Source organism: Crinia signifera, chromosome 2 (assembly GCF_055691185.1).
Source record: "Crinia signifera chromosome 2, ASM5569118v1, whole genome shotgun sequence".
NCBI classification, from domain to species: domain Eukaryota; kingdom Metazoa; phylum Chordata; class Amphibia; order Anura; family Myobatrachidae; genus Crinia; species Crinia signifera.
The window spans coordinates 51957311-51980030 of record NC_139218.1 but is presented as its reverse complement, the minus strand read 5'-3'; the positions used below and the strand labels follow the sequence as shown (position 1 = coordinate 51980030).

The window sequence follows — 22720 nt, the reverse complement described above, 5'->3', positions numbered from 1 at the left end:
GCCCAAGTGTGTCGCTAGCTTAAGGACGTTCAATTTGAAATGTATAGTTTCAGCACCTTGGACAGATCTATAAAGGTTTAGACACTCTGAATAATTGGACTACTGTATTTCTGATTTAATCGCAGGGCATATTCATTCTCAAAATGAGCAAAACTGTTTAGAACTACAGGTGGGGCAAATGTTACATGTGCAGAGAGAGTTAGATTTGGTTGGGGTGTGTTCAAACTGAAATCTAAATTGCAGCATAAAAATAAAGCAGTAAAATGGTAAATAGAGTGTGCCAGAAGTGTGCCACCACCGACCAAACTAGCATTCAATAGTGATTACAATGAATGCAACCAATTTGGAAAATGTAACGCTTAAAATAACCGATAAAATACAAAAACAATAGAACAATGAGAGCATATCATTCCATTTGATACAATTATGAATTCCACATAAGGAGAAATCAAAACCCAACGTGTTTCGTCATCATGAGTTCATCAGGGGCAAGATTCCACACAATGTGAAGAGGGTTTGAATTTAAACGATGAACGGGTCTCGTTGTAATCTAAGCAATAAATGGTTCTCAATGGACTTCTTACTTTTGTGAGAATTCAAATGGTATCAAATGTTGTCTGAAAATTCTGCATAATTTGCACATTCAAGAAGGGAATTGCAAATACTTGCGCTTTTCAAAAACAGGCAAGTCGGGGCTCAAGATCCTGACCGGGCAAGTCGGGGCTCAAGATCCTGATCCTTGACATGCTGCAGGTGGTTGGTCACCAAGCGACGTTTCAGAATAGGGGGATATGTCAGCCCTATTTTCTGGTGCTGCGTCCTCCAATATAGTATCATCTTTTAACTCAAGATATCTCCTGAGTCTTTTGCATATTTTCCCACTGCCACTGTGTACAAAGACAAACTGGTAGTAGAATTAGCATTCACCTCTCAATCAGCCCAAGTGTGTCGCTAGCTTAAGGACGTTCAATGTGAAAGTTATAGTTTCAGCACCTTGGAAAGATCTATAAAGGTTTAGACACTCTGAATAATTGGACTACTGTATTTCAGATTTAATCGCAGGGCATATTTGTTCTCAAAATAATGAGCAAAACTATTTAGCACTACAGGTGGGGCAAATGTTACATGTGCAGAGAGAGTTAGATTTGGTTGGGGTGTGTTCAAACTGAAATCCAAATTGCAGCGTAAAAATAAAGCAGTAAAATGGTAAATAGAGTACGCCAGAAGTGTGCCACCACCGACCAAACTAGCATTCAATAGTGATTACACTGAATGCAACCAATTTGGAAAATGTCACGTTTAAAATAACTGACAAAATACAAAAACAATAGAACAATGAGAGCATATCATTCCATTTGATACAATTATGAATTCCACATAAGGAGAAATCAAAACCCAACGTGTTTCGTCATCATGAGTTCATCAGGGGCAAGATTCCACACAATGTGAAGAGGGTTTGAATTTAAACGATGAACGGGTCTCGTTGTAATCTAAGCAATAAATGGGTCTCAATGGACTTCTTACTTTTGTGAGAATTCAAATGGTATCAAATGTTGTCCGAAAATTCTGCATAATTTGCACATTCAAGAAGGGAATTGCAAATACTTGCGCTTTTCAAAAACAGGCAAGTCGGGGCTCAAGATCCTGACCGGGCAAGTCGGGGCTCAAGATCCTGATCCTTGACATGCTGCAGGTGGTTGGTCACCAAGCAACGTTTCAGAATAGGGGGATATGTCAGCCCTATTTTCTGGTGCTGCGTCCTCCAATATAGTATCATCTTTTAACTCAAGATATCTCCTGAGTCTTTTGCATATTTTCCCACTGCCACTGTGTACAAAGACAAACTGGTAGTAGAATTAGCATTCACCTCTCAATCAGCCCAAGTGTGTCGCTAGCTTAAGGACGTTCAACGTGAAAGTTATAGTTTCAGCACCTTGGAAAGATCTATAAAGGTTTAGACACTCTGAATAATTGGACTACTGTATTTCAGATTTAATCGCAGGGCATATTTGTTCTCAAAATAATGAGCAAAACTATTTAGCACTACAGGTGGGGCAAATGTTACATGTGCAGAGAGAGTTAGATTTGGTTGGGGTGTGTTCAAACTGAAATCTAAATTGCAGCGTAAAAATAAAGCAGTAAAATGGTAAATAGAGTACGCCAGAAGTGTGCCACCACCGACCAAACTAGCATTCAATAGTGATTACAATGAATGCAACCAATTTGGAAAATGTCACGTTTAAAATAACTGACAAAATACAAAAACAATAGAACAATGAGAACATTTAATTCCATTTGATATGATTATGAATTCCACATAAGGAGAAATGAAAACCCAACATGTTTCGTCATCATGAGTTCATCAGGGGCAAGATTCCACACAATGTAAAGAGGGTTAGAATTTAAACGATGAACGGGTCTCGTTGTAATCTAAGCAATGAATGGGTCCCATTGGACTCCTTACTTTTGTGAGAATTCAAATGGTATCAAATGTTGTCTGAAAATTCTGCATAATTTGCACATTCAAGAAGGGAATTGCAAATACTTGCGCTTTTCAAAAACGGGCAAGTCGGGGCTCAAGATCCTGACCTGTGTATCCTTTCAGAACTGTGTACCACACTACAGGTGGGGCAAATGTAAACATGCGCAGAGAGAGTTAGATTTGGGTGGGGTGTGCTCAAACTGAAATCTAAATTGCAGTGTAAAAATAAAGCAGCCAGTATTTACCCTGCACAGAAACAAAATGACTCACCCAAATCTAACTCTCTCTGCACATATAACATTTGCCCCATGCAGTGCTGCATGGTTTTGCCAAATTTTGCCCATTGAACAGCAATTGGGTGCAGTTCAGAGAAGAGCCGTTTGTAAAACGTACATATCGCACAACAAGAGCATTGACATAATTGCATGTACTATTATTGGTGTTGGTTAGTACATTTCTAACTACTGGTCCCTTATCCATCTAATACTACTGCAAGATACCAGTTCATTTTTTTACATTTTGTAACTAAATTTAAGTAAGGAGCGACATGTGCGGATTCATTACCAAATTCCATTTATCTATGCCTGGCATGTCCAAACTATGGCCCTCCAGCTATTGTGAAACTACAAATCCCATCATGCCTTGCCACAGTTTTGCTATTAGGGAATGCTAAAACTATGGCAAGGCATGCTGGGATGTGAAGTTTCACAACACCTGGAAGCTCACAGTTTGGCCATGCATGATCTATGCTATAAATGCTGTTTTTGAGGCCATGGTGCTATTTCCATGTCCAACACACTGTGGTTCAGATTTGTAAATAATCCTCATTGCTTTATTAATTATTTAAGTAAATGCAGGCTTGATAAGCTAAGAAACAGAGTCTGTCCTGTTAATATTTTATAGTTATCTCATAATAATGTAATTCTGTAGGCATAAAGAGACTTTGATGTGTAACTCATTAACTGTAAAGTAATCAGTGCAAACATTATTTGGGAGAAAATGTAATTGAAGGGCATCTATATACAGTAGTTTCTGATTCAAATTTGACCACAGTTTGCAAGAGACACACTTCTATTAATAAATAATAAATAATAAATTATTTTTAAAAATCGAGTGAAATCAGGCAAATCGAAGGGTGTTTTTGATCCAATGCACAGATGTTGGATCGGACACCCTCCAGCAGCACTTTCTGGTATCGCATGCGATATATTACATGCAAAAGGACCGCAGCCAATTACAAGCGGTTTGCTAGTGCAAGCACTCATATAAACCTTTAGGGGGAAATTTACTAAGATGAATTTGAAAAAAATAAATCGTATTTTCATAGGAAAATACAAATTTTTGGGGCTATTCGTATTTTTGGCATTTACTATGCTAAAAATAAGATTTTTCGTATTCGTATTGATGGGACTTTCTTATTTGTATTTACAAATACGAATGAATACAGCAAGCCCATTAATGGGCCGCATGCTGGGACTTGTGGTTCTCCAAGTAGCAGTATGCATCCCAGGCTTGCTGGGACTCATAGTTCCACAGCAAAACCCAATGGTTTATTCTATCTTTTTACACTTAATCACCCCGGTGACCACAGCCCAGGGTCACTGGGGACAGCACCAGGTAAGTCCTGGAGGGGGGGAACCCCTTTATTGGGGGGTCCCCACTCCCCCATGGCCCCTGGCCAGGCTGACTAGTCGGTAGGGATGAATGCTTTGGCCGGGGGACTTGTATAAAAAGTCTCCCCCCGGCTGTGGCATTACCCTGCTGGCTGGTTGGGCCTGGTTCTTAAAATATGGCGGACCCCTACTCATTTTGTCCCCCCGTATTTTGGGAACCAGCCCTGGCCCTGGAGCTGGTTTTAAAAAATCGGGGAACCCCTATTTGCCGGGTTTCCTGATTTTTTATGACCAGCTCCGGCTCTTTCAGCCTGGTGCTGGTTACGGCCGTGGGGGGGACCCCACACCGTTTTTTTAAAATGTGCATTGATCTATGCAGACTGATCCGTGCAGACTGCCTATACGAATTCGTATATACGGCCGCTAATACGAATCATTACGCCATCGGAGGTTTACAAAGCAGTCGTATTTGACTGCTTTGTAAATAACCCTCCGGAACAAGAATTTGCATACGGCTGAAACAGCAGTCGTATTCATTCGTATTAAGAATACGATATATCGTATTCATATTCATATTCTTAGCAAATTTCCCCCTTAATATTTGCTCCTGCCTTTGATCAGCAGTGAATATTTTTTCCTCAGGCAAACTGTGGGCCAGATGCACTAAGCTTCAAAAGTGATCCGTCTTGAAAAAGTTCCCATTCGACTGAAGGGGACGAAACGCGTTGACGTCATCACCCACTCTCACTTGGAGATTCACGTCAGCAGACTTCAGTTGTTCCACTAGCAGCACAAATCTTCACATGCTGCCGGACATTTGCCAATACACGATGATCTGAAATCGTCTCAGCCGCATTTACACAGAGCCGGTCACCGCCGAGTGCTGACTACGTCAAGCAGGCTAAGGTATAGCATTCCAGCTTGTTGCTGGTCACGGACCGCACTCACAGTGGCAACGCAACCTCTATATGCCACCGGCTGACCGTTACCCCACGCTGACCGTACTTCCCAGCCGTAGAAACCCAGCGCTGGTTACCGCTGACTACATCCTACATTAGCGGGCTAAGGAACAGCATCCCTGCTTACCGCTGCTACAACAACACAGGTAAACCTACTTGCTCACCGCCGTTATTTGGACTCTACAAGCCAGCTGAAGTGCAGCGCATCCCCCCCCCTCGCTGCCGGCCATCAGCTGCGTCATCAAACACCTATCAATCACATCAGGTGTACTGAACCCCCATCCAACGAAGCACCCGGTAAATGAAAATTTCCTAAGAACTACTCCTTTTCCGCAGTGGTCAGTGTGGTCAATCCATACTGAACCACTGGCTGGCTACACCGGCACTTGCCGAGAGGAGCAACAGGATTATTCACTAGTGGGGACACCATCTCCCCATAAAAACCTGACTACCGAGTGCTGGAGAATCCCAACTCTGAATTTATTTACTATCAAGGGTGAGCATATATATATTTACCTGTGTCTGCAAATTCCATACTCTTAATTGCTAATATTGTATAAAGTATACAAAGTCCATCCAAGATCTGGACATTCTGTTTCTCACTTTGATCATAAAAGTGATACATCCATCAATTGACTATAGTGTAACAAATTATTATACTGAAAGTCTGCTGCTACCAATACAAAAGATATCTCCATCGATTTGGATTACTATTTCATAGATAATTGTATTGCCTACAATTTCATTATACTAAAGGAATTTTTTAATGTTTTAATGTGTTGATTACTAATGTAATGCTATATATATATATTTTTTTTTTTTTCATTTTTTCATATAAAATAACTAAATTTACAAACAGTGTGTCCATTACTCATTTATCTTCTACAGCCATTTAGTGTGTTCATCACATTATCTATCTATTCTATCAGCAGCGCAATTCACTCCATTACCCCTTCCCCAATATTTTTTCCTCAGGCAAACTGTGGGCCAGATGCACTAAGCTTCAAAAGTGATAAAATGGAGAGTGATCAACAGCCAGCCAATCAGCTCCTACCTGCCATGTTACAGACAATGCGGCAGATGTATAAAGCCTTAACAAGAGATAAATGCAAGGGTGATAAAGGGTGGGATTTCCCCTCTCCATCTTATCACTTTTCAAGGCTTAGTACATCTCGCCCAGGGCGGGATGTACTAACGTGTATCGCCGCGGCTGACGAATTTAACCTCCGCGCTTCTGTGTTCTCATATGCACAGAAGTTGCGGTGTTTTTTTTTTCTGTCCTCACTTGTCCGTCGGGAAGTATCGCGGGACCCCCACGTCGAGACTTCCTGGCATTAACTGCTGAGGTGAATTTGCGCGGCTGAGATGTTCTATCAGCCGCGCTGCTTGGTCACCAGTCTCATAGTAGTGCTTATATTCGCGCCTATCACCTGGCGAGTTCCTTCATTTTGCTATTAAATTTTTTTGTCTGTATTCTTTTTTTATTACTAGACTTTCAGGTAAATCATAATTATTATTAAACGTGCATTACCCATAGTTTGTTCTGAGCTATGAAGTATATATATATATGTATATATATACATATATATATATATGTATATATATACATATATATATATATATATGTATATATATACATATATATATATATACATATATATATATATATATATATATAGAACTGTGGCGTCGGGAAATGCATACTGCGCATGACGGCAAGGGGTAAAACCCTGCGCATGCGCAGTGAAGACTGGAAAAAACACAGCGGCGGAGACAAACTCCGCAATTTCCCAGGGGACGTCCGCTGCATAGCTCATAAGGCGGGCGAAGAAAAAAAAAACAAGAAAATCGCGGCGGAGTAAAAACATAAGTGAGACGAAAAAAAAAAAAAAAAAAAAATGATATTTAGTACATCCCGCCCCCAAAGAGAGATAAACGTCCAGCCAACAAGCTCCTTACTGACTTTTTTCAAACACAGGCTGTAACATGGCAGTTAGGATGTGATTCGCTGGATGTTTATCTCTCTTTGGGCGAGATGTACTAAGCCTTGAAAAGTGATAAGATGGAGAGTGATAAATCTCCAACCAATCAGCTCATTCCTATCATTTTTCAAACACAGCCTGTGACATGGCAGGTAGGAGCTGATTGGCTGGTGGTTTATCACTCTCCATTTTATCACTTTTCAAGCTTAGTGCATCTGGCCCTATATCACCCTTGCATTTATCTCCTGTTAAGGCTTAATACATCTGCCCCTGTGTTTGAAAATGTCAGGGAGGAGCTGATTGGTTGGTTATTTATCACTCTCCATTTTATCACTTTTGAGGCTAAGTACATCTGGCCCTGTATATATAAATTTTCACCCTTACTGTATATTCTTCCAATGTTACATTTCATGTTCCCTGGTCCAGGCACAGGCATACATATAATTCTGCAAAAGCAAATGGTGTGTTACTCACACTGCATCAGGCTTTAGGGGCAGACTCAGCATGGGTGAAGTGCACAGTCTGTGCCACCAGGTGAAAAAGCTTGGTGCTATTCATTTACAGAACCATGATGGACACACGTGCAGCGCTCAGGCATCTCCAGGAAGTAAGTCATTGAAAAGCTCTGAGCACTTTACCCTGCAGGATCAGACCATGTGACTCAGCTCACAGCTGACTGAATCTGCCGATAGTGTAAAGCGCTGCTTTTTAGTGGTATGAATGCTAGGACACTCACGAATTACACAGGTTCTCATACCTCCCTAATTTGCCGGACCAGGAGGCGGGACACTGGCGATGCGCGCAGCAGGGGGCGTGGCCTATACTTGGAGCTCTTCCATGAGGCCACACCCCCATTTTGACGGTAGGGGGGCATGACACAGAGGCTCTGTGAGCCTCTAGCCATGCCCCCAGCCCCCTGGCATGCGCACGTTTATTCCCCGCTGCTTAGCAGCTGACAGGGGGGACTCCCAACAGCCCCCCATACCGCGGGACACTGCCGGCCGCGGGTGGGACAGCCCCTGATAATCAGGACTGTACCGCAAAAATCGGGACTGTTGGGAGGTATGGGTTCTGTTGCAGGTTCATAATGTGTGTGTGTGTGTGTGTGGGGGGGGGGGGGGGGGTGCACGTGTACTGGTCCCTGGGCGATCACCTCCTGCAGCCCAGTTCTTTTATTAACACTGAGTATAGCCACTCATAATAATACCTCTTTTCCACCTAAATACCAGGTATGTCCCAGGTATGTTTACCCGCTTCCACTGTACCCTAGTCCCAGGTTTTTCCCAGGTTGCCTTAGTTTCCAGTGAACTCTGTAAAACCTGGCAAAACCTGTGCATGTCATTAAAGATGGTTACATCATCAGCCAGCACCCTGGAAGGACCAACCAGTGTGAGCTCTAGTCAGAGTTAAATGCAAGTCACAACTGCTGGAACATTACACGCGCGGAATTATTAGTGTATATTTGTGCATATACAGAGTAGTAGGGATATATTTGCTTACGGGAGCTCGGTTTGTCACCTGTCGTGACCAGAGCGCATTTATACCAGCCCCATCATTGGTTAAAGACATACGCCTGAAAACAAACATAATTATGCTTCTGGCACACTATGCTCTGCCTCCAATTCTGCTGATGCGCCCTCGCTAAGCTTACATGAGGATGCCCCGATACAGCTCAGCTGTGCCTCATACATCACTAGCGCAGATGTGACTGAAATCTGTTTGGCTCTTAGCACGGCCCCTACTTGCATACAAATAAATATACACCACGGGCCTGCTGTGCACACTGGATATTTAAGTATATACCTGCTTGAAAAGTAGGTTTTTGCCATTTCCACATTACGAAAAACAGTTAATTGTGATGATAAATCCTAATTATCAGAAAATATTCACATTCAATCACATACAAACTTGCACATACCATATTGGTATTATTAAAAACATATATTGCATACTGTATAATACGTTTTTCCCAAATCCTAGAATCACTGGGCCCGATTCAGAACTGATCGCACTGCAGTAAATGCCAATCCGCTACAGTGAAATCCCATCTTGCGAATGAATATGTTCACTGTGCTTTCCCCACTGGTCACTAAGGAGTAGCCGGGGACTTACTCGGCGGCTGCGATAAAATCAGCCTAAGCGAGGTCGGAGCTGACGTCACACACCTCCCCCAAAACTAGGGTTACCACCTCATCCCTTTCATTCCAATTACACAGGTTCTGTGGCTGATAAAAAAAAAAAAACAGTTGAAACGTCAGCCAGCCATGGAACCTGTGTAATTAACATGTGTCCGGAATTAAAGGGATGAGGTGGCACCCTACCCAAAACGCTTGGTCCCGTCTGCATTTTCCCTAACCACACCAAACCCATCGTTTTTCTTTTATTACTTTGAGTTATTTGTTAACTCCATATCATTTAGCTATTATAGAAGCAGAACGCACTGTTGGGAAATATTGGATTCAATTATTTAGCGTATAAACCATAGCTCAGGAGACTTATATTCACAGCAGCATCTCTGCTTGCCACCCATCTTCATTACCGGGCAGCAGCTTCAATTGCTATCAAAGGCAGTTCCATAGCCAAGAAATCACAATCGCATACAAACATGAATTAGACCCATTGGAGTAAATTTACTAAGTTGAAGGTGTTGCCCATAGCAACCAATCAGATACTACCGATTGCTATGTGCAACATCCTGTATTCATTAGATGAAAATGTCGCACTGCCGGGAGAAGAGGCAGGGGAAGCCGCTGGTCGGAGGAGCACGCTCCTCTGACCAGCGACCATTACGGGGCTGAAAACGGGAGCGCACACCCGGCGATTTATCGCTGGTGCACACTTCAATCCCTGGCAATATGGATGCTCAGCGACCATATTGCCAGCGATTTATGCCCATGTGTACACGGGTGGTGTCAAAATCCCGGTGGTCATAATCCCGGCAGGGAAATACCGACGCCGGAATCCCGACAGCCGGAATCCCGACAGCCAAAATCCCGACAATTTCTCCCTCTATGGGTGTCCACGACACCCATAGAGGGAGAATAAAATTGTGCCGCGAGGCACCGTGCCCACTGGGGGGTTCCCCGGCCCCACCTTGTTGGGATTCCTGCGGTCAGGATTTAGTACTGAATCCATGTACACCAGTGGCGTAGCTATAGCACCGCAGGGGGGCGCTGTGCATATGGGGGCGCCGGGGGGGCTGCGGTGCTATAGTAATCCCCCCCCGCCCCCCATCCCCCACAGACTTACCTGTCCGCGCGTCCTGGCTCCCCTCCTGTCTTCAATCAATGCTATGGAGACGGACCACGATAAAATGGCCGCCCCATAAAGCAGACTGTTCTCTGAAACTGTCTGCGGTATGGGGGCGGCCATTTTATCGTGGTCCGTCTGCATAGAATTAATTGAAGCCAGGAGGGGAGCCGGGACGCACGGACAGGTAAGCATGCGGCGATGGGGGGGCGCCCCAAACAAAGCTACGCCACTGATGTACACAGCTCCGGTAAATTTCCCCCATTGTCTGTTGAAGTGTCCACCACAAAGTAAATGCAGCCATATTAATGCTGAAAAAGAAGGGGTTGCCATGGGCTTGGATTAACTGTCTTCATTGTGTGCTCTTGATATAAAGCAAGACTCTAAATGCCAGATGTATCAAGCTTCAAAAAGTGATAAAGTGAAGAGTGATAAACAACCAGCCAATTAGCTTTTACCTGTCATTTTTCAAACCCATCCTGTAACATGGCAGTTAGGGGCTGATTGGCTGACTGTTTATCATTCTCCATTTTATCATTTTTTTGAAGCTTGATGCATCTGGTCCTGTGTGAAGTGATCCATCTTATCTATAAGCATCCCACATCCTTCCTTCCCCTTTTTAAATCTCTGCACAGGACAGGTAAGATTTTTAATTAAATAACATTATGCAGTCAATGAACGCTATCTGCACATTTGCAATACAACACTGTTTCCAAAGGACAATCTAAATGACAGAAAACAGCAAGAAGTGAATGATACCCCTTTCAGACAGAAAAAAAGACCCGGGAATTTCCCTGCTCTTGCCGTGTCGACCCGGGTTTTTCTTCTGTCTGAAAGGGTCAACACGGGTCTAAAGTTCCAGGACTTCGACCCAGGTATTTACCTGGGTTTTTCCCGTGTCAGACACGTGTTTGCGGCTGTGTGAAAGGGTCCGACCCGTGTTTTTCTCCCGACTATTAAAAAAATCATGCTGATTGGCTGTGCAGCATGACGCTGCGCGATTGGCTGATCTTTTCAGCTTCCCTGATTGGCTGAACGGGCGTGGCAGTGGCGTGCAGCGCAACACTGGACAAAATCAGGGCTCTCCTCCAGTGCAAATACCTGCGTCGAGTGGAAGCCCTCCCCACCAAAAATTGTGCCTTCCTCCTCCTGGCATAACACTGTGCCAGATAGCACAGTGTAAGCATCTGCATAATGCTCTGATTTGCTGTAAGCAGCAAAACACACAGAGCACTCATGACCTCCAGGTTCTGCAACTTGTCAGCCATGTTTAATGCAATGCAGTGAGCAGTCACCACCCACTTTTGATGACCTCATCTCTGTGTGCCTTTAAAACTGTCCTTTTCTTATGACACACAGAGTTTTGCAGGAAAAATCTGGCTTCTGTGTGAAAGGGGTCGACACGGGAAATACCCGGGTTTTTGCTCCTGTGTGAAAGGGGGTCAGCCCCTTGCTGCCTAGTTGTACCCGAGTTTTTGTATCTGGGAAATACCTGGGTTTTTGGGATTTTTCTGTCTGAAAGGGGTATTATACTGTTCACCATCAGGTAAAAAGGTTCAAAAATGCCATGGCATGCCAAATATGGAAAGGCTTACCTACATATGACCTATATAGCTATAAGCCTGTATACTTGACATTATATATATATATATATATATATATATACACACACACAAATAATATTTAAAAAGTTTATTGTTTTCATGACTAAAATTATGATGTGAGCCCTGATTGGATACCATGCAATAGATAGTTGGGGGCCACAAGAAAACTTTGGCAGCTGCATGCAAATTGTGCACTGTCCAATGAATAAAGGGCCGGAGCAGGGCTCTAGTCCAGCGTGTGTCGGTCACACCCCTAGACCCATGCTTAGGGAATGGAGTCACCAACATAAGAAAGCACAGCTCTCACTGGTGACCTAGGCTGCAGCCTAATCAGACTATTGGTTAACCCCTTCCCGACATTTGACGTACATTTACGTCATGGTCGGGAAGCACTTCCCGACACATGGCGTAAATGTACGTCATGGATTTAAACTGTCACCGCGTCTATAGACGCGGTGACAGTTTCAACATGTCTGCTGTCCCTGACAGCAGACATGTCCGTGCATGCCCAGGGGGGGCTGCGATGCCGCCCCCCCGTCGGCGATCGCTGTGATTGGCTGTTCAGTGTGAACAGCCAATTACAGCGTTTTCCTGTGTCACCGGCGAATAACGTTCGCCGGTGACACGGGATCAGAGGTGATTGGTGCTGTAAAGTACAGCACCAATCACCGCGGGGTGTAAGGGTGACACTGGTGTCACCCCACCTCACCCCGCCCGCCCCCAAAGGCCGTGATTGGTCCGTCGGACCGACGGACCAATCACAGCCAAGGAGGGGGATTTAAACTAACGGTGACTGCACTGCAGACGCCATTCCGGTCTGGAATAGCGTGCAGTGCGGTCACCGTACCCCCCTGCCGCCATACTGACCAGAACCTTGCTCCATACTTGCTCCATACTTACCTGATCGCTGCTTCATCACTGCTTCCTGGATCCTGTTGCTACTTGTGCCTTCCTGTGAAATTGTGCTGCTGCAGTGTACTAGCTAGATAGAGAGATAGATAGAGAGATAGAGAGAGATAGAGAGATAGAGAGAGATAGAGAGAGATAGAGAGAGATAGAGAGAGATAGAGAGAGAGATAGTGTCAGAGAGTGCTATATTTTGTGCTGCTGCAGTGTGATATAGTTATAGATAGAGAGAGAGAGATAGAGAGAGAGAGATAGATAGAGAGGCCTAGTGACAGAGTGCTATATTTTGTGCTGCTGCAGTGTGATAGTTATAGAGAGATAGAGAGAGAGAGATAGAGAGAGAGATAGTGTCAGAGAGTGCTATATTTTGTGCTGCTGCAGTGTGATATAGTTATAGATAGAGAGAGAGAGATAGAGAGAGAGAGATAGATAGAGAGGCCTAGTGACAGAGTGCTATATTTTGTGCTGCTGCAGTGTGATAGTTATAGAGAGATAGAGAGAGATAGAGAGAGAGAGATAGAGAGAGATAGTGACAGATTGTGCTATATATATTTTATATAACTGACTGCTGCCCCCTCCTTTTGTGCTGATCAGTATAAATTAACTGATCAGCAACTTTTTGGGGGCGCAGGTTTTTTTTTATATATAGATATACCTGTCAGTGCTGCTGCTGCAGTGTCATAGAGTGATAGATAGTGAGAGATAGAGAGATAGAGAGAGATAGTGACAGAGAGTGATAGAGAGTGCTAAATTTTGTGTCTGCTGCCCCCGCCTTTTGTGCTGATCACTATATCTGAGGTGATCAGCAACTTTTTTGGGGGTACAGAGGTTTTTTTTTTTTTATATATACCTGTCAGTTGCACCAAAGGTTGTGCACCTGCTGCACCTCACTGGTAATCAGTGTCGCATCACTGATCACCTTTTTTTTTTTGTGTGTGTGCTGTGGGGTCTTTTTTTAATTTTTTTTTTACACACACTGTGATTTTGTGGGTGTCCTGTGGCCGCTGTGCGCTGATCAGTGACGTACATCACTGATCATCTTTTTCGGCACAGGGTTGATCTATTTTATTTTTTTTTTGATCAAATTCCTGTTGCCTTTGAGCGCTGTTCAGTGACAGACGTTACTGACCAACATCTGTGCTCAATTTTTGACGCAGGACCTTTTTTTTTTTTTTTTTTTTAACCCCTTCAATTTTTTATTTTTAACCCCTTCATTTTTTTTTTTTTTTTATTGGTATAAAGTATTTTTTTTTTTTCTGCACTACATACACACTACATATCCCCCGGGTTGAAATAAAGTTTGTACCCCCCCCCCTACACTATACACGTGTTGAAACATTTCACTACCAGTAACACAAAAATAAAAATGGCATCCCAAATGTCCTCCCAAATGTCCTCCCAAATGTCATCACAGTCATCCAGAAGAATGTATTCAGCGGAGGAGGCATATGCCCTGCTTGCTTCTGACTCTGACACAGCCAGTGATGCAAGCGGGGAATTTGAAGGATTCGCCTTAAGCTCCTCTTCCTCCTCTGATGATGAGGGACCCCCTCAAAGACGCCCCCGTAGAGCAGCTGAGACCCCCCCCCCAACAATTGATCTCGTATGGACCCCACCACCAGACAATTTTGAGCCCCAGGTTCCTGAGTTTTTGGCCATGCCAGGAATCCAATTTGATTCCACAGGTCTCAGAGAAATTGACTTTTTCAAATTATTTTTCTCTGATGATTTTGTAAATTTAATGGTGGACCAAACTAATTTATATGCCCAGCAGTTTATTGCTCAAAACCCCACGTCATCATTTGCTAGGTGGACCCCTGTAGATGCAGTAGAGATGATGACGTTTTGGGGTCTGGTGTTTCATATGGGCATAGTAAAAAAGCCAGAAATTAGGCAATATTGGAGTACAGATGTTCTGTACAGTACTCCATTTTACCGTATGGCCATGACCCGGACTCGATTTGAGACAATTCTTAAATTTATACATTACACCGATAATGCACAGTGCCCACCCAGAGATGATCCCACCTTTGACCGGCTATTCAAAGTCAGGCCGGTCATTGATCATTTCAGTGCCAAATTTGAAGAGGTGTACATCCCTGAAAAATTTATTTGTATCGACGAGTCCCTTATACATTTTAAAGGAAGGGTTAAATTCCGCCAGTACCTTCCCAGTAAGAGGGCAAGGTATGGCATAAAAATGTATAAACTGTGTGAAAGCACCTCAGGGTACACCCACAGGTTTAGGGTTTATGAAGGGAAGGATTCAAGAATTGAACCGCCAGAATGCCCCCCCTCCCTCGTAGGTGTTAGTGGGAAAATTGTCTGGGATTTAGTGCACCCCTTCCTGGATAAAGGTTATCACCTCTATGTTGATAACTTTTACACCAGCATCCCCCTGTTTAAGGCCCTTGGTTCAAGAGGTACAGCAGCTTGCGGTACTGTGCGCAAGAACCAAAGAGGCCTCCCAAAAACGCACATTGCCCAAGTAATGAGAAGGGGTGAAAGCAGGGGAATATGCAACGAAAATATGTTGTTGGTCAAATATAAGGACAAGAGGGATGTCCTTATACTGACAACAATTCACGGAGACAGTACCACCTCCGTCCCTGTACGAGGTACCAGTACCCACACCTCCAAACCTAATTGTATCCTGGATTACAATAGGTACATGGGCGGAGTGGATCTTTCAGATCAGGTACTGAAGCCGTACAGTGCCCTGCGGAAAACAAAAATCTGGTACAAGAAGGTGGCCGTGTATATCATCCAGATGGCACTGTATAACGCTTACGTGCTATTCCGTTCTACCGGCCAGAGGGGGACATTTATGCACTTTCAAGAGGAAGTCATAAAGGGCCTAATATTTGGGAACCAGCAGGCAGAGGGCCCCAGTACTTCTAGTACTGGCCCCCGTATTGTACCAGGGCAGCATTTTCCTGATGAAATCCCCTCCACTGGAAAAAAGGGCAGGACACAAAAAAGGTGCAAAGTTTGCTATAAAAAGGGAATAAGAAAGCAAACTATTTTCCAGTGTGACACTTGCCCCGACAAACCCGGCCTATGTATAAAGGAGTGTTTTAAAATATACCACACATCTATGGAATATTAGGTTCATAATTTCACCGTGCTTCGGGGGTCTTGCTAATGCCACATAGCACCCACCATTCATTCCACCAGAATCTGAGCCGCAAAATCCAAAAATCACTCCTTCCCTTCTGAGTCCTGCCATGCACCCAACTGGTATTTTTTGGTCACATGTGAGGCATTGCCGTACTCGGGAGAAATTGGGGCACAGATTTTGGGGTGCTTTGTCTCCTTCATTCCTTGTGAAAATTAAAAATTTTGAGCCAGAACTGCATTTTTGTGTAAAAAAATGTAATTTTTCATGTTCACTGCCCACTTGTATCAAAATTGGTGAAACCCCTGGGGGTTTGAAATGTACACTATACCCCTAGATGAATTCCCTGAGGGGTGTAGTTTGCAAAATGGGGTCACTTGTGGGGGGGTTCCACTGTATTGGTGCTTTGGGGGTCTTGCTAATGCGACATAGCACCCACCATCATTCCACCAGAATTTGTGCTGCAAAATCCAAATATCACTCCTTCCCTTCTGAGTCCTGCCACTTTTTGGTCACACATGAGGCATTGCCGTACTCGGGAGAAATTGGGGCACAGATTTTGGGGTGCTTTGTCTCCTTCATTCCTTGTGAAAATGAAAAATTTTGAGCCAGAACTGCATTTTTGTGTAAAAAAATGTAATTTTTCATTTTCACTGCCCACTTGTATCAAAATTGGTGAAACCCCTGGGGGTTTGAAATGTACACTATACCCCTAGATGAATTCCCTGAGGGGTGTAGTTTGCAAAATGGGGTGACTTGTGGGGGGGTTCCACTGTATTGGTGCAACATAGCACCCACCATTCATTCCACCAGAATCTGTGCTGCAAAATCCAAAAATCACTCCTTCCCTTCTGAGTCCTGCCATGCACCCAACTGGTATTTTTTGGTCACATGTGAGGCATTGCCGTACTCGGGAGAAATTGGGGCACAGATTTTGGGGTGCTTTTTCTCCTTCATACCTTCTGAAAATGAAAAATTTTGAGCCAGAACTGCATTTTTGTGTAAAAAATGTAATTTTTCTTTTTCACTGCCCACTTGTATCAAAATTGGTGAAACCCCTGGGGGTTTTAAATGTACACTATACCCCTAGATGAATTCCCTGAGGGGTGTAGTTTGCAAAATGGGGTCACTTGTGGGGGGGTTCCACTGTATTGGTGCTTGGGGGGTCTTGCTAATGCGACATAGCACCCACCAAAATTCCACCAGAATCTGAGCTGCAAAATCCAAAAATCACTCCTTCCCTTTTGAGTCCTGCCATGCACCCAACTGGTATTTTTTGGTCACATGTGAGGCATTGCCGTACTCGGGAGAAATTGGGGCACAGATTTTGGGGTGCTTTTTCTCCTTCATACCTTCTGAAAATGAAAAATTTTGAGCCAGAACTGCATTTTTGTGTAAAAAATGTAATTTTTCATGTTCACTGCCCACTTGTATCAAAATTGGTGAAACCCCTGGGGGTTTGAAATGTACACTATACCCCTAGATGAATTCCCTGAGGGGTGTAGTTTGCAAAATGGGGTCACTTGTGGGGGGGTTCCACTGTATTGGTGCTTGGGGGGTCTTGCTAATGCAACATAGCACCCACCAAAATTCCACCAGAATCTGAGCTGCAAAATCCAAAAATCACTCCTTCCCTTCTGAGTCCTGCCATGCACCCAACTGGTATTTTTTGGTCACATGTGAAGCATTGCCGTACTCGGGAGAAATTGGGGCACAGATTTTGGGGTGCTTTTTCTCCTTCATACCTTCTGAAAATGAAAAATTTTGAGCCAGAACTGCATTTTTGTGTAAAAAAATGTAATTTTTCATTTTCACTGCCCACTTGTATCAAAATTGGTGAAACCCCTGGGGGTTTGAAATGTACACTATACCCCTAGATGAATTCCCTGAGGGGTGTACTTTGCAAAATGGGGTGACTTGTGGGGGGGTTCCACTGTATTGGTGCAACATAGCACCCACCATTCATTCCACCAAAATCTGTGCTGCAAAATCCAAAAATCACTCCTTCCGTTCTGAGTCCTGCCATGCACCCAACTGGTATTTTTTGGTCACATGTGAGGCATTGCCGTACTCGGGAGAAATTGGGGCACAGATTTTGGGGTGCTTTTTCTCCTTCATACCTTCTGAAAATGAAAAATTTTGAGCCAGAACTGCATTTTTGTGTAAAAAAATGTAATTTTTCATTTTCACTGCCCACTTGTATCAAAATTGGTGAAACCCCTGGGGGTTTGAAATGTACACTATACCCCTAGATGAATTCCCTGAGGGGTGTAGTTTTCAAAATGGGGTGACTTGTGGGGGGGTTCCACTGTATTGGTGCTTGGGGGGTCTTGCTAATGCGACATAGCACCCACCAAAATTCCACCAGAATCTGAGCTGCAAAATCCAAAAATCACTCCTTCCGTTCTGAGTCCTGCCATGCACCCAACTGGTATTTTTTGGTCACATGTGAGGCATTGCCGTACTCGGGAGAAATTGGGGCACAGATTTTGGGGTGCTTTTTCTCCTTCATACCTTCTGAAAATGAAAAATTTCGAGCCAGAACTGCATTTTTGTGTAAAAAATGTAATTTTTCATTTTCACTGCCCACTTGTATCAAAATTGGTGAAACCCCTGGGGGTTTGAAATGTACACTATACCCCTAGATGAATTCCCTGAGGGGTGTAGTTTGCAAAATGGGGTGACTTGTGGGGGGGTTCCACTGTATTGGTGCTTGGGGGGTCTTGCTAATGCGACATAGCACCCACCAAAATTCCACCAGAATCTGAGCCGCAAAATCCAAAAATCACTCCTTCCGTTCTGAGTCCTGCCATGCACCCAACTGGTATTTTTTGGTCACATGTGAGGCATTTCCGTACTCGGGAGAAATTGGGGCACATATTTTGGGGTGCTTTTTCTCCTTCATACCTTCTGAAAATGAAAAATTTTGAGCCAGAACTGCATTTTTGTGTAAAAAAATGTAATTTTTCATTTTCACTGCCCACTTGTATCAAAATTGGTGAAACCCCTGGGGGTTTGAAATGTACACTATACCCCTAGATGAATTCCCTGAGGGGTGTACTTTGCAAAATGGGGTGACTTGTGGGGGGGTTCCACTGTATTGGTGCAACATAGCACCCACCATTCATTCCACCAGAATCTGTGCTGCAAAATCCAAAAATCACTCCTTCCCTTCTGAGTCCTGCCATGCACCCAACTGGTATTTTTTGGTCACATGTGAGGCATTGCCGTACTCGGGAGAAATTGGGGCACAGATTTTGGGGTGCTTTTTCTCCTTCATACCTTCTGAAAATGAAAAATTTTTAGCCAGAACTGCATTTTTGTGTAAAAAAATGTAATTTTTCATTTTCACTGCCCACTTGTATCAAAATTGGTGAAACCCCTGGGGGTTTGAAATGTACACTATACCCCTAGATGAATTCCCTGAGGGGTGTAGTTTGCAAAATGGGGTGACTTGTGGGGGGGTTCCACTGTATTGGTGCTTGGGGGGTCTTGCTAATGCGACATAGCACCCACCAAAATTCCACCAGAATCTGAGCTGCAAAATCCAAAAATCACTCCTTCCCTTCTGAGTCCTGCCATGCACCCAACTGGTATTTTTTGGTCACATGTGAGGCATTGCCGTACTCGGGAGAAATTGGGGCACAGATTTTGGGGTGCTTTGTCTCCTTCATACCTTCTGAAAATGACAAATTTGGAGCCAGAACTGCATTTTTGTGTAAAAAAAATAATTTTTCATTTTCACTGCCCAGTTGTACCACAATTGGTGAAACCCCTGGGGGTTTGAAATGTACACTATACCCCTAGATGAATTCCCTGAGGGGTGTAGTTTGCAAAATGGGGTCACTTGTGGGGGGGTTCCTAACTTTTAGCATCTTATGGTGCCTTGAAACCTACATGGTGCCTAAAAAATAATCTCATAAAAAGGAGGCTCCAAAATCAAGTAGGTGCTCCTTCTATTATGAAGCCTGTGGTTTGGTCACCGTGCACACTAGGGCCACATATAGGATATTTATGAAAACAAAAGAATTGGGGGAATCAATTTTTAGTCACATTTCTCTAGTAAAATGTACTGTGGTACTTATAAAAATGTATTAAAATTGCAAATCTGCAAAAAGAAATAAATTTTGAAATTTCACCTACACTTTGTTTTAATTCCTGTGAAACACCTAAAGGGTTAACAAACTTCCAAAATGCTGTTTTGAATACTGTGAGGGGTGCAGTTTTTGAAATGGCATCATTTATGGGGGTGTCTCACATACAAGTCCCTCAAAGTCACATCAGAACTGAACTGGTCCCTAAAAAAATCAGTGTTTGAAATTTTCTTGAAAATTTGAGAATTTGCTATTCATATTGTAAGCCTCCTAGTGTCCCAAAAAATTAAAAGGAAGTTGAAATAATGATGTCAACATAAAGTAGACATATGGTCTATGTTAGTTATTCACTATTTTGAGTGGTAAGATTATTTGTCTCACAAGCAGAAAATTTAACATTTTGCAAATCGCTAAATTTTCCATTTTTTCACGATATTTTGGTATTTTTCACAAAAAAACACAGACTGTATCGACCCAAATTTACCACTAATTTGAAGTACAATGTGTCACGAAAACCACTGGGATAAGTAAAAGCAAAAAAAAGTTATCCCCACTTAAGTGAGACATGTCAGATTTGAAAAAAAGGGCTCTGTCAGGAACGCAAAAACTGGCTCTGTCAGGAAGGGGTTAAATCAGGCACCTGCCACACCCCAAATTACTATGTATACAGTCTATAACAAAATAAATGAATAAATGCACATTGGAGAAAATATATAAAAGAAAACATGTCCAATTATGCAAAACCATAAATAGAATGATATTATTATGTGATACAATGCTTCATCTGTTGAATTTTTACAGATCAAATTAAAAAGCACTAATTTCTATACTATTATTTTATATATATATGGGTATAAGGGTTGACTTTCTTTACCACTACAGAAATTATTCCAAAACTTGGTCTTCAGGGAGTCCAGAGGCGTACCTAGATAATCGTGGGCCCCATAGCAAAAGTTTGTAAGGGCCCCCTATTTAGCAACTGATTGTGATAAATGTATGTAAAACATATACTTAGACAGCAAAGATGGATCCTCTTCAGCTCTGGGCGCCATAGCAGCTGCACCCCTTGCACCTATGGTAGTTACGCCCTTGTCAGGGACCCTAACAGTGCATGTTTTACAGATATCGGTATCACAAATGAAATAATTAGCAGAACCTGTGGAACTTTCACAATGTGTCAGTCAGTAATGAGTGCACCTGCACACCTGCTAGGAGATCTGGAAAATATCCACTGTTAGTGGTCCCTGAGGCTTGAGTTTAGGAAACACTGTTCTACAGTCTTTAAAAACATCAACCACTGTGCTAATTAATATTGGGGTAGAATATACTAAATAATGTGAACGCAGAGCATCTACTGTGACTGTGCTCAACTTTATTCTGACGCTCGTTAGGCAAGAACATAAAAAAGAAGAACATTTCACTTTCATTTTCAACTCCCAACTGTCACTTTTCAAAGTGCGTTTCACGCTGGTGCGTTATCACCTTCCACTTTATCACGGCTTCATCACCACTTTATCACTTTACCAGGCTTAATACATCTGCCCCATAGTTTCTAAGACACCAGTCCTAAAAAAAGCCTAGGTGGGCTTGACCAGGATATACAGATGTTGGAAAGGTGTGTCCCGGGTCATTACTCAGGTTATGTTACCAAGCTGCTCATTGGAGGACCAGGAGCGCAGAGGATTCTGTCTGTCTTTAAAAACTCATTATAATGACTCTATGGTATTCTATTGATACATCCAAAATTCTTTTGAAGGAATGGATTCGGCATCCATTATTCAATGCAACGGCCAAATCCGGACGTTGGATTTGGCCGCTGATTGATACTCACCTGGCCGGCGCGGGGACCGGATGAGCGCAGGGGCGGGAGGCGGCACGATTGCCTGGGAGGAGGAAGGAGCTGCTCTCACCCGGTGCAGTGGGTGAGTACGGAAGGCAACAGGAGGGTTTTGGCCTTGTTTCTGGCAACCTCAATCCGACATCTTTTCATGTCGGATTGAGATTGCCAGAAACATGGGCAAAACTTTTTCGGTTTTGGCTGTGTTTCCGTTAAAAGCAGGTGGATTAGCGACTATTCCGTCAATCCACCGGGTTTTTGGCAGGTCGGAACATTTCGACCTGCCAAAAAAACAGCTAGCATTGAGTAGAACGGAACCCCTTGCAATCTATTCATGTTGAAAACTTTGGCAAGACAGCAGTTTCGAGATCAATTGAATATACCCCATGGCAGAAATGGGTGCAGTGTGAAAACGCATGTTGGTCCCGGGCATAATCCAGGTCCAACGTGCAGTGATGAAGGTGTTTATGTGCCCATTTTACCCAGATTGGATCCAGTATTTAAGTTTGAAAGTCATATAATAAAAGAGTCTACATATTTAAGTGCTCTGGCTTGATACCGTAGTTACATACAGTATATGCCTTTGTCAATTCATAAGATTCCCATAGAAACCAGCAATGTAGTTACTCCACTGCCTAAAGCAGAAAATAATGGATGGATAAATGGACCAAAAAGCCAAAAACTAAGGGCCTTATTTTGGTTCACTCTTTCTGACAAATTCCTTCTTAGATGGACAAAACCATGTGCTCTGCAGGTGGGGCAGATGTTACTTGTGTAGATAGAATTAGATTTAGGTGGGGTTTTACTTCAAAGTGAGATCTATATTGCAGTGTAAAAATAAAGCAGACAGTATTTGCCCTGCACAGAAACAAAATA

The 22720-nt window shown here is 43.2% G+C and overlaps 1 protein-coding gene across 3 annotated transcripts in view; it reads right to left on the bottom strand.

Moving 5' to 3' along the window:
* The window catches only part of STX1A (syntaxin 1A), a 120664-nt gene that overhangs the window by 75495 nt on the left and 22449 nt on the right, over positions 1-22720 (bottom strand). The gene's annotated exons all lie outside the window — the stretch shown is intronic.